The 12612-nt window shown below is 63.3% G+C and overlaps 1 protein-coding gene across 2 annotated transcripts in view; it reads right to left on the bottom strand.

Moving 5' to 3' along the window:
• The window catches only part of KHDRBS1 (KH RNA binding domain containing, signal transduction associated 1), a 51669-nt gene that overhangs the window by 3237 nt on the left and 35820 nt on the right, over nt 1–12612 (bottom strand). The window lies entirely within an intron of this gene.

The following is a 12612-nucleotide window of genomic DNA, read 5'->3' as shown; positions in this document are numbered from 1 at the left end:
CAATGGGTCACACCCCGTCTCCCCACCTCACCAAGCACCCTGATACACACACAGGGAGGTTTTTCCCCTCTGGGTGTGTTCCTCTTCTCCGCTTTCCCGGAATGGGAGAGCTCAGGAGAAAAGAAAATGGGACTAAACTCAAGTGGATGCTGATTCTGCCGAGGGCCCTGCAGCGTCCCTGTGCTGCCAGGGATCTCCAGCAGTGCCAGTGGGGGATTCACTCCCATGACACTCGGGCACAGCTGGGCTTCACTGGGGGCTCCCAAAATCCAGACCCGTCTGTGCCGGTCCGAGCCACCGACATTCCCTGCTCGTGCTCCCGGGTGCCACGTCCCGATCCCTTTGGACTTGGAACCTTCCAGGCACTCTCACACCCTGCTCCCAGCAGAGCCCCCGTCCCCCAGCACCCAGCTGTGCCCTGGAGCCAAGGCTAGTCTCCGAGGGGGAAAACAATGTCCCGCTGTGTGCGCTGCACCAACAAGGTCATGTTTTGTCTCTGGCCTCCCTCCCCCCCGGCACATCATCATCTCGCCCCCGTCGGAGCGAAATTGCTGTTAATTAAAACAGGCGGCATCTTCCTTATTGACTTTTGGGTGCCAGTTGATAAAGCCCTTGGATGGCTGCCGGGTGCTCCGGCCGGCGGCGAGGGCCAGAGTATCCCAAGCAGCACAGGAGCCAAGGAGGATGTTCCCCGTTGGAAAACACGCGGGTACCAGGGCTTTGGGAAGACAAACTGCCCAAGGGAGCGTGTGGAATTAGTCAGTGAACAGGATCTGTGTCCCAGCACTTGTCCCTGAGTGTGAGCTCCAGGCTGGTGTCCCCAACCATTTCCTGCTGGGGAGCAAATCCTGGCTGGGGAGTCCTTCCCGCTGTTCCAGCAGCCATTCAGCACTGGGCAGTGTCCATCCCAGCTCCACACTTCTCTCCCCACCTTCTGGGAGTTGTTTTCAGTCTCTCTGCTGAGGGTCATTTGGTCCTGGCTCTTCTCTGCAGGAATGCAAAGAGGCCTCGTGCCGCTGTCCCGTCCCATCCCATCCCATCCCATCCCATCCCATCCCATCCCACCCCACTGCTGCAGCACCCCCACATTTTGGCTGTGCCGTGTACCCCTGAGCCAGCACTGGCTCTCACAGTGCCCGTCCAAGTCCATCCATCCCCACAACCACCCCAAGACATTCCCATCCTCCCATCCCAAAGCCACAGGGAACTACTAAGGAGAAAGGCACTGGTGGCCCATCCCCACCTGCACCATCCCTGCTGCTGAGGGGGCTCTGGGGGGCTCTGGGGGTGCAGCCTGTGGGGTGACAGTGGTGTGGTGGCTCTGGCTGTTGGGTTGGGGACACCAACACCTTCCCTGTGCTGCGGACAGGCCTCGTGCAGGGAAGGTGTTTCCTTTGGTGGTGGGTGAATCCGAGGGGATTTATGGGGCCGGGGGTCAGGGCTGGGGCCACTCAGCTCAGTCCCTCCAGTGCAGAGCCAAGGTCTCTTCCATGTTTTTCCTGGAGGGGATAAAGCATTTCACACTCCCCCCTCCCTGCTCTCCTTCCAGCACCAATCCCAACCCCAGGGCAACGGGAAGCAGATGTGCAAAGGGTGAACTCGAGCGTGGTTGGACAGGTCAAGATGCAGAGCTGGCAGTGGGGGGACAGTGACAGCCCCCCCACCCCGTGCCAGGACCTCCTCACAGATGTTTTTCCAGCGACTTTCATCTCCAAGGAATCCCCAGTCGCCACGTCCGCTCCCGATCCCGGCTTTTCTTGAAAACCCTCTTCTGCAGCGCTGCGTAAGGGCCGTGTTTATAAATAGCCACATTCCCGGTGGATTCCCGAGCCGTGCCTCCTCTTCCAGGGCAGATGTCTGTCCTTCCTGCGCTGCCGGCGGCGGCGGCACCGGGACGGCTCCGCTGGATCCCGGGCCGTGCTCGGCGTGGCCACCCCAGCGCCCCGTGGGTGTCCCCGGGCAGGCCCACGGTTGGTTATTCCCGCTCTTATCCTGGGAAAAGGCCGTTTTCCCGCTCCGTGCGTGGCTGGAGGTGACACGCGGTGACACCGGGAGAGCGGGTGAAGGGCAGGAACTGGTGAATTCCGGCACGAACCAGACACCAACCCAAACCCTCCCGGTGCAAACCAGTGGGAACCAGCGGTGGGTCCCGTCCCTCCGCTGCTGCCTCGGGTTCCTCCGTCCCCGTGGGCAGGGAAGCGGGGCAGGGCAGAGGATGCTCCGGTTCCATCGGGCTCTCCCCGGGCTCGGGGGGCTTTGGCTGCCTGGGAGGGGCTGGTGATTTGCAGGCCGCAGACAGACGGACAGATTACGGCCTGTGTTCCCCTCCGGCAGATGGACAGGCAGACAAATCTCTGCCGCTCCCGCCCGCGGGGCCGGGGCGACGCCAGATCTTTGCGGATGTTGTTTTCCACTTTCCAGACCTACTTAAACTGCGGCTGATTATTAATTTATTGGGTGTTAAAGCGCTGAGAGGCTGCAGGGCAGAGCGGGGGAACTTGGCTCCCACACCACAGGGCTGGAGAAGGACGAGGAGGGACCATCCCCAGCCCCTTGTCCGGCCCCGGCCACCCACCGCATTCCCCCGGCCCTTAACGAAGAATTGAGGCAATTATTTATTCATGTACTCACATCATCCCCCGGAGGGTTTTAAATTTGGGGGGGGGACGACCCAGCCAGGGCGACCAACAGCGCTGGGAACGAAGCAGAGGGATTTCCATATTGATTTATAAATAGCAAAGGAATTAACTAATTAGATCACTCCAGGGAGAGAATTCCAGCAGGGAGAGTGTGGGGTTGGGCTGTGCCGTGTGCAGGGATGGAGGGTCATGGCTTCTGCCACCACCACGGCAGTGGCAGCTTGGGATCAGCCCTTGGGAGCAGCCTTTGGCTAAAACAGGAGCATTTAGGGTCTGGGGGCTGCCTGTGCTGCCATGTCCACCCGCTGTGCCCCTCGTTTGGCTTTCCCAGGACATGGGCACCGACCTGGTCCCCAGGATGATGCTCATCCCGGGAGGATATGGGATGAAGGGGCTGGGGCACTGCAGGTGCCGAGCAAGGCTCTGCTTCCTCAGCTGCAGGAGGAAAATCTGCTGAGCTCCATGCCAGGGGATTCCTGAGGGGCACAAGGAAGAGCCGGGAATCTCTATCCTTTGCCTAAGCAGAAGCTGGGAAGTGCCAAACCTGCCCTTGGAGCCGGTGCCAAGTGACCCTGCGACATCTGCACCGGGGAAAAAGCCTCCTGGACCCAAGCAAGGCTCTCCAGGGACTTTACCAGGGCTCTCCCTGTCACCACAACCAGTGTCCCCAAATCCTTCCTGCCCTGGGAAAGGCTCCAGCCCGGGAGGCTGCGGAGAGGCGCTGACTTCCCATAGAAACACATGAAAGGGCCCGTTCTTGTATCTGCCAGAGCCCCATCATTTTTGGTTGTGAAGATCCCATGGCAACCGGCGCCTTCTGCAACTGCTACACTTGCTATTTCTGGCCTTGCTTTTCCCTCCTGCAACATCCCCCTGCATCCCACCCCGCAGGATCAGCTCTGCTCTCCCCCGTCCTGGACCTTTCCCGCCCCATCACCCCCTTCCCCGCTCCTGCTGGGGGGGGAGAGGGTGGCTGTCGGGAGTCCTGGAGGAGGAAAGGGAGAGCAACCTCCTCCATATTGTATCTTGGAGACCATCTGCCCTTCTTTTGGGCCAGGAGCTGGAATATTTGCCATCAAAGCCAAGACCCAACCTCAACCCCTCCAGCCCCATCCTGTGCTGCCCCAGCCCTGGGGTGACAATGGTGGGACTTGAGGGGTCCCAGATGCCTTCCCATAGACATGTTTTTTGGGTACTTTTGGCATGGTGGGGTTCAACACCCTGTGGGGAGCCCCTGCATTGCCTTTCCCAGCCTGATGATCCCTCCTGGCTGCTCCTGGAAGGACGGGAAGGCCCTGGCCCCGGCATCCCGCTCATCCCACGCGCCTTATCGCCCCTATCCCGGCCTTAGGCTGCATTTCGGGGCTGATAAAGGTCTCCCTGACCCTGAGCAGCCCAGCTGGGGAGCACTGTGAGAGCAGAGCAGCTGCCAGAGGGTGGCCAGAGGGAAAATGGGATGCAGAACCCAGCTGGAAGCAGAGGTGGGAGGGTGGTGGGTGGTACCACAGCGGGCTCTGCTCCCCTGGCCTGGGCAGGGTCCCCCGGCAGGGGCTGAGCAGGGAGCAGGTCTCAGACCCTCCTTCCTCCTGAAAAGGGAAGTTTATAATGGAAACAAAAGCGATGCTGAGTCCAAGAGGAGCTTTTCCCATCCCGTTTCCTGCGGAGGTGGGACAGGAGCACTCCCGCACGCCACAGCTGGGGCAGCTGGAGGGGAGGGTGGGCATCGTGCTCACCAAGTCCAGAATTCCTTCCCAATATCCCATCTAACCCTGCCCTCTGGCAGTGGGAAGCTGTTCCCTGTGTCCTGTCCCTCCATCCCTTGTCCCAAGTCCCTCTCCAGCTCTCCTGGAGCCCCTTTAGGCCCTGCAAGGGGCTCTCAGGTCTCCCTGGAGCCTTCTCTTCTGCAGGTGAACCCCCCCAGCTCTCCCAGCCTGGCTCCAGAGCAGAGGGGCTCCAGCCCTTGGAGCATCTCCTCTGGACTGGCTGCAGCAGCTCCTGCTGTTGGACCCCAGAGCCGGGGGCAGCTCTGCAGGGGGGGTCTCACCTGAGCAGGGCAGAGGGGCAGAACCTCCCCCTCCCCTGCTGCCCACGCCGTGGGGATGCCGATCCCAAAAAACACCCCTTGGCGGTGGGACACAACATCCCACCCCCCCCAGCGTGGTGACCCCTTTTGCCCGAGTCCCCGGGGCCGGTGGCATCCAGCCGACCTCGTCACGGACCCGGGACAGGGAAGCGGGGCTGGGATGCTCCGGGGCCGCGGTCCCTCCCCCGGGAGCAGCGGGATCTATGGGCCTCTTTCTCCCGGCAAGTCAATGTGTCTTTTTGTTGCGCTGCCGGGGTTGATGCCGGCGAGCGGGGACAGACAATACGTCGCATTGTTCCCTTTCAGCAACATCTGACGGGCCCAGGCAGCAGAGAAGAGGCCAGTGTGTGTGCCCGGGATGGGGACGGCCGTGGGGGAAGGGACCGGGATGGACGGACAGGCAGCAGGAAAGACGCAGGGACAACCCCGGGCAGGCCTGGATGCAGGGCTGGAGGGATGCCGGGTGCCTGGGCGGCGTGGGAGATCACAGAATCATGTTATTTTGGGCTGGGAGGGACCTTAAAGATCATTTAGACGAGGGAGGTGTTATTTCTGGAACCCAAACAGCCTGGAAAACCAGCTCTGAGAGCCACAGACTTCCCACCCTGCTCATCCTAATGGCATATTAATTATAAAGCCTCATTAAGAACCTCAAGTGTCAATACCGTGAACCTTCCCGTTGCTGGTGCCTCTCCCAGAATTCCTGGCTGCTTTCCCGGGACTCTGCAGTTGGGGGTACCTGCCAGCCCTTGTAAATCCAGGGAAATCCTCTCCCCAAAATCCCACAAAGGTGGGATGGAGCTCAGTCTCTGTGGGGCTGGGCTGCGGGGGGGGGGGGGGGGGATTGGGAGCAGAGCTTGGAGGGGGAATCACGGCAGTGCCAGGATTGTCTGCAACTTTCCATCAGAAATCCCCTCCTTCCCTCATCCTGGGCTGTCCCTGGCCGGGACTGCCTCATTGCCGGGAGCAGAATTCCCCTCAACCTCAGAGCAAAACCGAAAGTGTCCCCGGGGCCACTGCAGCCACAGCCCAGAGACCCCGGGAGTGGGCTCCTGGGGGGCTGCTCCGTGCCCCAGCCTGGTGCTGAGGTTTTTGGGGAGCACTTTGCCTTTCAGGAATTCCAGCTGAGCCGGTTCAGCTCACATCCTCCCGGGGAGCTGGTGGGATGCGCTGGGAGGGGGCACGTGGGGGTTTTGGACTCTCTGGTGACAGGTGCCACCCTCCGACCCCCTCACAAACCTCTTGCACAGCTTCCAAGGCCGGGGGAGCGCTGTGGGTCCCCCTTGTGCCGTCCCCATCCCTCTGCCAGGGGGGTCTGCAGCCCCTCTGTGGTGGGACACCGGCCCCCCCGTTCCACCCGCTCCGGGGGAGGTGCCGGGAGGGGACGGCAGCGGGTTTGGGGGACCTGTCGGGGAGGGGGCTGGCGGTGCGGCCCCGTTTGGTGGCAGCGGTGCCCTCCCCGCCCCCACGGCTCGCTGGGATGCACCGGCGGATGCAGCTCGCCCAGACTTGCATGGCCGTAGCCATGGCAACGGCTGCGCCGGGCGGGATGCGGGGGGATGCGGGGGGATGCGGGCGCGGGGCTGCAGCGCTGCCATCGCACCCAGGGCTGGCTTCTCCCAGCGCTGGCTTCACCCCACATCTGTCTTCACTGCACATCTGGGTTCTCCCAGGTCTGGATTCACTCCATGTCTGGGGTCAGGGAGGTCTGAGTTCGTCCCACATCTGGATTCACCCCACATCTGGCTTCACCCACATCTGGTTTCATCCTATGTCCGGCTTCACCCAGGTCTGGCTTCACCCCACGTCTGGGTTCACCCAGGTTTAAATTCATCCCACATCTGGCTTCTCCCAGATCAACCCATATCTGGCTTCACCCCATATCTGGCTTCACCTCATATCTGGCCTCACCCCCTGTCTGGTTTCACCCCACCTCTGGTCTCTCCCCACACCTGACTTCACCCCTGTATGAGCTCACCCAGCTCCGAGTTCACCCCACACCCGGCTTCCCCCTGTCCAAATCCCCCCCATTGCCAGCAGCGATGCCCGGGGACACACGGACACGCACAATCCCCGGGGTGCCGGTGCCAAGGGGGGGTTGCAGCCCTCGGGGAGGGGCCGGGCAGGGCGTGGACGGAGCCGTCACCGCGTTATCGGGGCCATAAAGCCGCCGCTGTTTGCACTGGTGCGGCCGCGCTTTGTCTCCGCATTAACTTTTAACCGCGCCGGCTTTTCCTCTCCGCTGCTCCCTCCCAGCCCCGCCGGGCTCGGGGGACTGAATCCCAGCACGTGGCAGCGCCGTGGGGGGGCCGCATCCCGGCCCCCAGCCCGCCGGGAGCAGGATGGGCACCGCTCCGGTCGCATCCCGCTCCTTCCCTCCGGACGGGAGTGGCGGGGGCAGAAGGGACATCGCGGCACCGCGCGGCTGCACCGGTGCCATCGGTGCCACGATGCCAGGCTGGTGCTGCCCACCTGCCCACCCCACCGCCCGCCCCAGCCCCCTCGCCGCCAGCCCGGCTGGGTTTGGCAGCAAAGCAGCTCAGCTGGAGAAAAGCCTCGGGCGCTGGAGTGACCCACTAACCTTCTTCTTCTTAAAAATGCATGAAATGCAGGCGGCTGCCGCGGGACTCGCACATGCACCGGGCGGGGGCACGGTTTGGCACCGGGCGGGGCAGGGGGAGCCTCGGGGAGCCCCCCCGGGGGTACCCACTGCACTCGCCGCCCGGATTTGGGGGGCTGGTGCTCTTTGGCGCCCGGTACATCCCCAGCCCTGGCAAGGGGTGGCACGGGCAGGGATCCCGGGAGGTGCCCGGGCGTGGTGCAGCCCATCTGTGCCGGTGCCACCCGGATGTGGGAACGCCACGGCGGAGCGAAGTCCACCTGGAATGTCAGCCAGGAGCCCGCTGCCGCAGTCAGGGCTCGCTCCAGGCTCCCGTTGGAGTCCAAGGACATCCCAAAGAGTCCTCCCTGCTCCGCCCAGTGCCACAGCGGTGTCCCACTGGAGGCACGGGCTGGGAAGGGGGGTCCCGTGGGCACAGGCTCACCCCGTCACTGCCAGCACAGCCCTGACCTCGTTTCTCTCCAGCTCCTCCACGCCTTTAATACACCCGGAGCAGATGGCAGCGAGCCGGGGGGGGGGTTGGGGTGGCGGGGGGACGGCGGCTCAGCCCCTCCACGGGGACACAGACCCCGCTCCCCGTGCCCTGAGCACCCCGCGGCCCCAGCGGGACACGCGTGGCCCTGCCCCTGGTGTGGCCCTCGTGCCGGTGACCGCGGGGGAGGGGACACGTCCCCACCGCCCTGGAAGGGGTTAAGGGATTCTGTCACATGCGGCTGATTGAATTTCGGGCTCCTTTGCATGGCTGATTGCGGCTGCAACACCTCCGTGAAGACACAGCACTATTTTTAGCTGCTCTGGGCTGGAGTTGAGCGGCCCCCGGGCAGCCTCGGGGCAGTGTCCGACCCCAGAATCCCACGGCAGGGGGGACAGGCACCCCTGGCCTTCGGCAGGAGCAGCAGAGGATTTGCAGGATTAAGGGTTTGCCTTTGTTTTTGTGTCACAATCCTGTTGGAAGAAGAAGAAACAAACCCCAGGAGCCAACAGCAGCCCAAGCTGTGATGCCGTTAGCCTGGATTGAGTAAATCATGGAGCTGCTCCATCCCTGCTCGGCTCCACAGCTCGGAGAGGGACTCATTCCTTGGCTGGATCCATGTTTCCCATCCTCTTCCCTCCTCGCAGCCCTGCTCCAGTCACCGGGAGCTCCTCGGCCTCGCTGCTGCCCACACGGCTCCATCACCCCGACCAGCCGCGTTGTGCCTCAGAGGGAGGGAGGAAATCACCGTGGGGAGTTTTTTTCCAAGCCCTTCTGGAAATCCCTGCGGCTTCCTCGGGGTCTCAACCCTGACTCACGGGGCAGTGAAGGCGAGGCAGAGTGTGATGACCCACAGGAAGCTGCACACGCTCCTCCCAGTGCTGCCCACGGCTGAGCCCCTGTCCCTGCACACACACACATGGTCACACCTCTGTCCCTGCACACACATGGTCACACCTCTGTCCCTGCACACACAAGCAGTCACACCTCTGTCCCTGCACACACACACACACACACACACACACACACAAGCAGTCACACCTCTGTCCCTGTACACACGTGCCCCCCCAGCCGGGCCCTTCGTGCCCCAGTGCCAGCCAGGTGGCAGAGCAATCAGTCTCTCGACTCCTCCGACTGATTAACATAAATTGACACTGACTAATTAACCGTCCTGCCTCATTAGAGCCCGGATGCCGCATCCCTGGGAGCAGCAGGCAGCCAAGGAGCCCTGGCTGTTGATGCATCATGGCCACGTTCCACCCCACACTGGGCACTGGCCACCCCTGGTCCCCCCCGACCAGGAGTGTCCCCATCCCTGTCCCCACCCCACAGCCCTTGTGAGGCTGCCAGCAGCGATAACGAGATTGGTTCCTAATCCACTTATTCCTGGCTGGAGCAGAGGGCTGGCAGCCTGCTTCCAACACCCAGAGGGCATTAAACCCCCAGACCCCAGGGCCAGCAGGGAAAACCCTGGTGGTCTCAGCTGTGGGGTGATGCCAGGGGGTGAAACATATGGAAAGACCGTGGAGAGCTGAACCCTCCAGCGGAGGTGACACCATCAGCAGCGTGGCCTTGGGGAGCAGCAGGATGAGCAAACCTTGCATCAGCCGGGAAGGGAGATAAGGAGCCCTTCCCAGTCCTGGCTGGGAGAGGGGGAGGGATGGGGGGTTGCTTTAGGGAGCGGGGTGCAGGGGTAGGTCACCCCGGCGCGGTGACACCCAGCTCCGCAGGAGGAAGGAAAAGGAAATTTTTCACTTCCCTGTTTGCTCAGGGCTGCCTGGGAAGCAGAGGCCCCGCGCAGGCCCCATCCTGCCGCTGCCTGCTGGCACCCGGGGCTGAGTCACGGCACGTCCGACCGGTTTGGGGGACACCCTTGGGCTCAGCGTGGGAATGTCCTGACCTCAGCACGGCACAGAGCCGGGACCGGCCCCGCCGAGCCGCCCGCGGGACCCTCAGCTCCCCAAAACCCAGGGGAGGGGCTTTGCCCTGGGGGCTGTGGGTGCTCCCAGAAAGCTCATTCCCAGTGCCCTGCGTGCGATCCCTGCCGCCCTGAGCGGTGGATTATAAACTAGGTCAGCGGTAGATCCCCAAAAGTGATTGGAATCAGGGAATTGCCACTCCCTGGGGCGAGCCCGGCGGGAGGTTGGCTCCGCTCGATGCCGTTATCGCTGGGCTGGAAGGGAAGGGCTGGTGGAACAGGGACCCCTGGAATTCCCCGACGGCAGCGCCAGGACCGGGTCCCACATGGATCCTGGGCATCGGAGCCACGAGGAAGGCACAGGGTCTTGGGGACACTGCGCCAAGGCCAGGTCACCCCGTCCCAGGCTCAGGAAAGCGGATGGATGGTGCTGGCACGGCCGGGAACGCTCCGTGCGGAGGAGGCAGCGCCGCGGGGCAGGAAGCGGGACAGCAGCGGGGCAGGAAGGCAGCCCCGGCCCCGGGGCCGGCGGAAGAGCGGCGGGAAGGCTCGAGGGAGGAAGCCTGGCCCCGGCCAGGGGCTGTCCCGGTGCACGTGTGGGGGCAGTGAAACGGGGCCCGGCTGTGCCTGCAGTGGGACCGAAACTCGGCAGTTCCCGGGAGAGCCGCGGGCTGCAAACGCCTCTCGACGCTCCAGGGGCTGCAGGTCCCGGCCTGTCCTGCAGCAGCCACACGTCGGGACTCGCAGCCTCGTGCTGCAGGGTGGGAGATCCCAAACTCGGGGTGCAGGACCCCCTTCCGGTGGTGGCAGAGGCGGTGCTGCCACTCACAGAGCTCCTGGCTGGGGTCTGACCAAGGATCCAGGACCCCCAGGGGCGTAGGGGTGGGTTTGGAGGGGGACTTACGTTCCTTTGGAGCTCCGTGAGGGTTTGGGGAGCTCAGCCTACACAACGCCCAGCCTGACACCCACCTGGGAGGTGGGCGACCTTCCCAAGCTCTCCCCTCGTCCCAGCTCTTGGGAAACATCCCAACACTCCCCAAGGTCTCCACTCAGCACCTCTGAGTCCTCGAGCATCCCCAGCCCAGATCACTGGGAACATTTAGCTCAGGCCCGGAGCGATGCCGCTGGAGGGGCCGCGCCCCCGCTGCGCCCACCATGCCGGGGGTCTCATCCCAGTGTCTCCCAGCGCAGGGGTGGAGCGCCGGGAGCTGCTCCGCGCTCGGCGGCGGAGCAGGGGATGGAGCTGTTAAATATTTATAGCGGCGGTTGGAGCTGCCGGGTAAAATGGCAGCGGAAGCGGAGGGGGGACGGCGGGAGGGTCCATCTGGCCCCCGCACTCGGAGTCACCATCTGCTCCCCGCGGGAGCCGCTCCCGGCGCCGCGGCGGGGCCCGGGCTGCTGGGGGTGGTGCCTCTGCTCCCGGGCACAAGTGCGATGAGTTTGGTGGTCTCAGGCGATGGCGGAGGGTGGGGGGGTGGCTCAGGGTCCGCCCCACCGCCCCGTGTTTGCTCCAGCTCCCGGGTCCCCATCGTGGACTTGTTTGGAGGAGGAAATGAGGACATGTGTGTAATTGCTAATGAGGATGCGCATATGCTAATCAGGGCTCCCAATTATGGCAGGACGGGGCCTCGTGGGCTGTGTCCTGCCCCGGTTTTGGCCAGGTGAGCCCTGGGCAAGGTCAGGCAGTGGTGGCCGGCTCAGCTCAGCTCGGCTCAGCTCATCTAGGCTTGGCTTGGCTCAGCTCAGCATCTCCTGGGTTTGGGTGCCCCCATGGAGACCCCACAGCTCTGGGTCTGGAGGAGAGCAGGGTCTGGGGTCCCACTCGGGGGTCCCCAGCTCCCAGCCCTGGGGGAGCAGCGATGCTGGTGGGATGGGCACAGGGAAGCAGCTCCCACCACCCCTCTGATGTTCTTCCCCTCTTGATCTCGCTCACAGCCTGCCACGGTGTGAGGTGATGGTGGGTAAACAAATCCTTGATTAGCCACTTTTGGGATTTGGCTTTGTTAATGTCAAAAATATTTATTAAGGAAGAATTAAAGCTACCGGTCTCCGGATACAGGATGGCACAGCCCAGGTGGGATCACCTTTGGCTTGGTGGGGTGCTCCTGTCCCACCCTCCCCCATCCCAATTCCCACCTCAGCTGCTGCTGGATGCTGGATTTGGCTGTGAACCAGCCAGGGACGGGCTCTGGGATTTCTGGGGGGATGAGGAGATGCTGGGAAGTGTCTGTCAGGTCCCCAGTGAGGGGGTTGAGCTTCAGGATCACCCAGAAATCCGGGACCCAGCAATGGACAGTGTCCGTCCTCCATCTGTGCCAAGCTGGGGTGGGAGCAGCCAGGAGCTGACTGACTGCAGGTCAAAGGAACAGGGATAGGGTGGGAGACGTGGCCTCTCAGGAATGCTGGGATGGGCTTTGCGGGGAAAACAGCCACTTCCCATCAGCTGCATCCGCTGGGAAGCAGTGGGAAGCAGTGAGGGGATTCCCGGCGGGCTGTAGGAGGCCGAAGTTTATCCCCATTTCGGGTGTGAATAGGGAGGGCTCAGCCACATCCCCAGCAGTGCCAAACCCATGGAGAGCATTTCTGCCTGGATTTTTGCTCCAGCACGGCCGTTGTCCTGGGGTCCCACTCCTGGGGGCACCCTGGGACGTGTCCCCAGCAGGCTCCCTGTCCCTCCTGGCTCGGGGCCCACACCACGATGCCTGCCCCGCTGGGGGGACACTCGGGTGAGATTATCCATAATTGCCTGCACTTTGATGTCCGTCACCTCCTCTCGGGGGTTCCTCGTTACCTGCAGCAAACCTGTGCCTGGCATCTGGCTGCTAATCCCGGGATTAGCGGGCGTGGGGAGGGCAGCAGATGGAGCCTGGCCAGGCCGGG

Source organism: Pseudopipra pipra, chromosome 24 (genome assembly GCF_036250125.1).
Source record: "Pseudopipra pipra isolate bDixPip1 chromosome 24, bDixPip1.hap1, whole genome shotgun sequence".
Classification (NCBI taxonomy): domain Eukaryota; kingdom Metazoa; phylum Chordata; class Aves; order Passeriformes; family Pipridae; genus Pseudopipra; species Pseudopipra pipra.
Note: the sequence above shows the minus strand (reverse complement) of the source record. Positions and strands in the feature narration are given on the sequence as shown.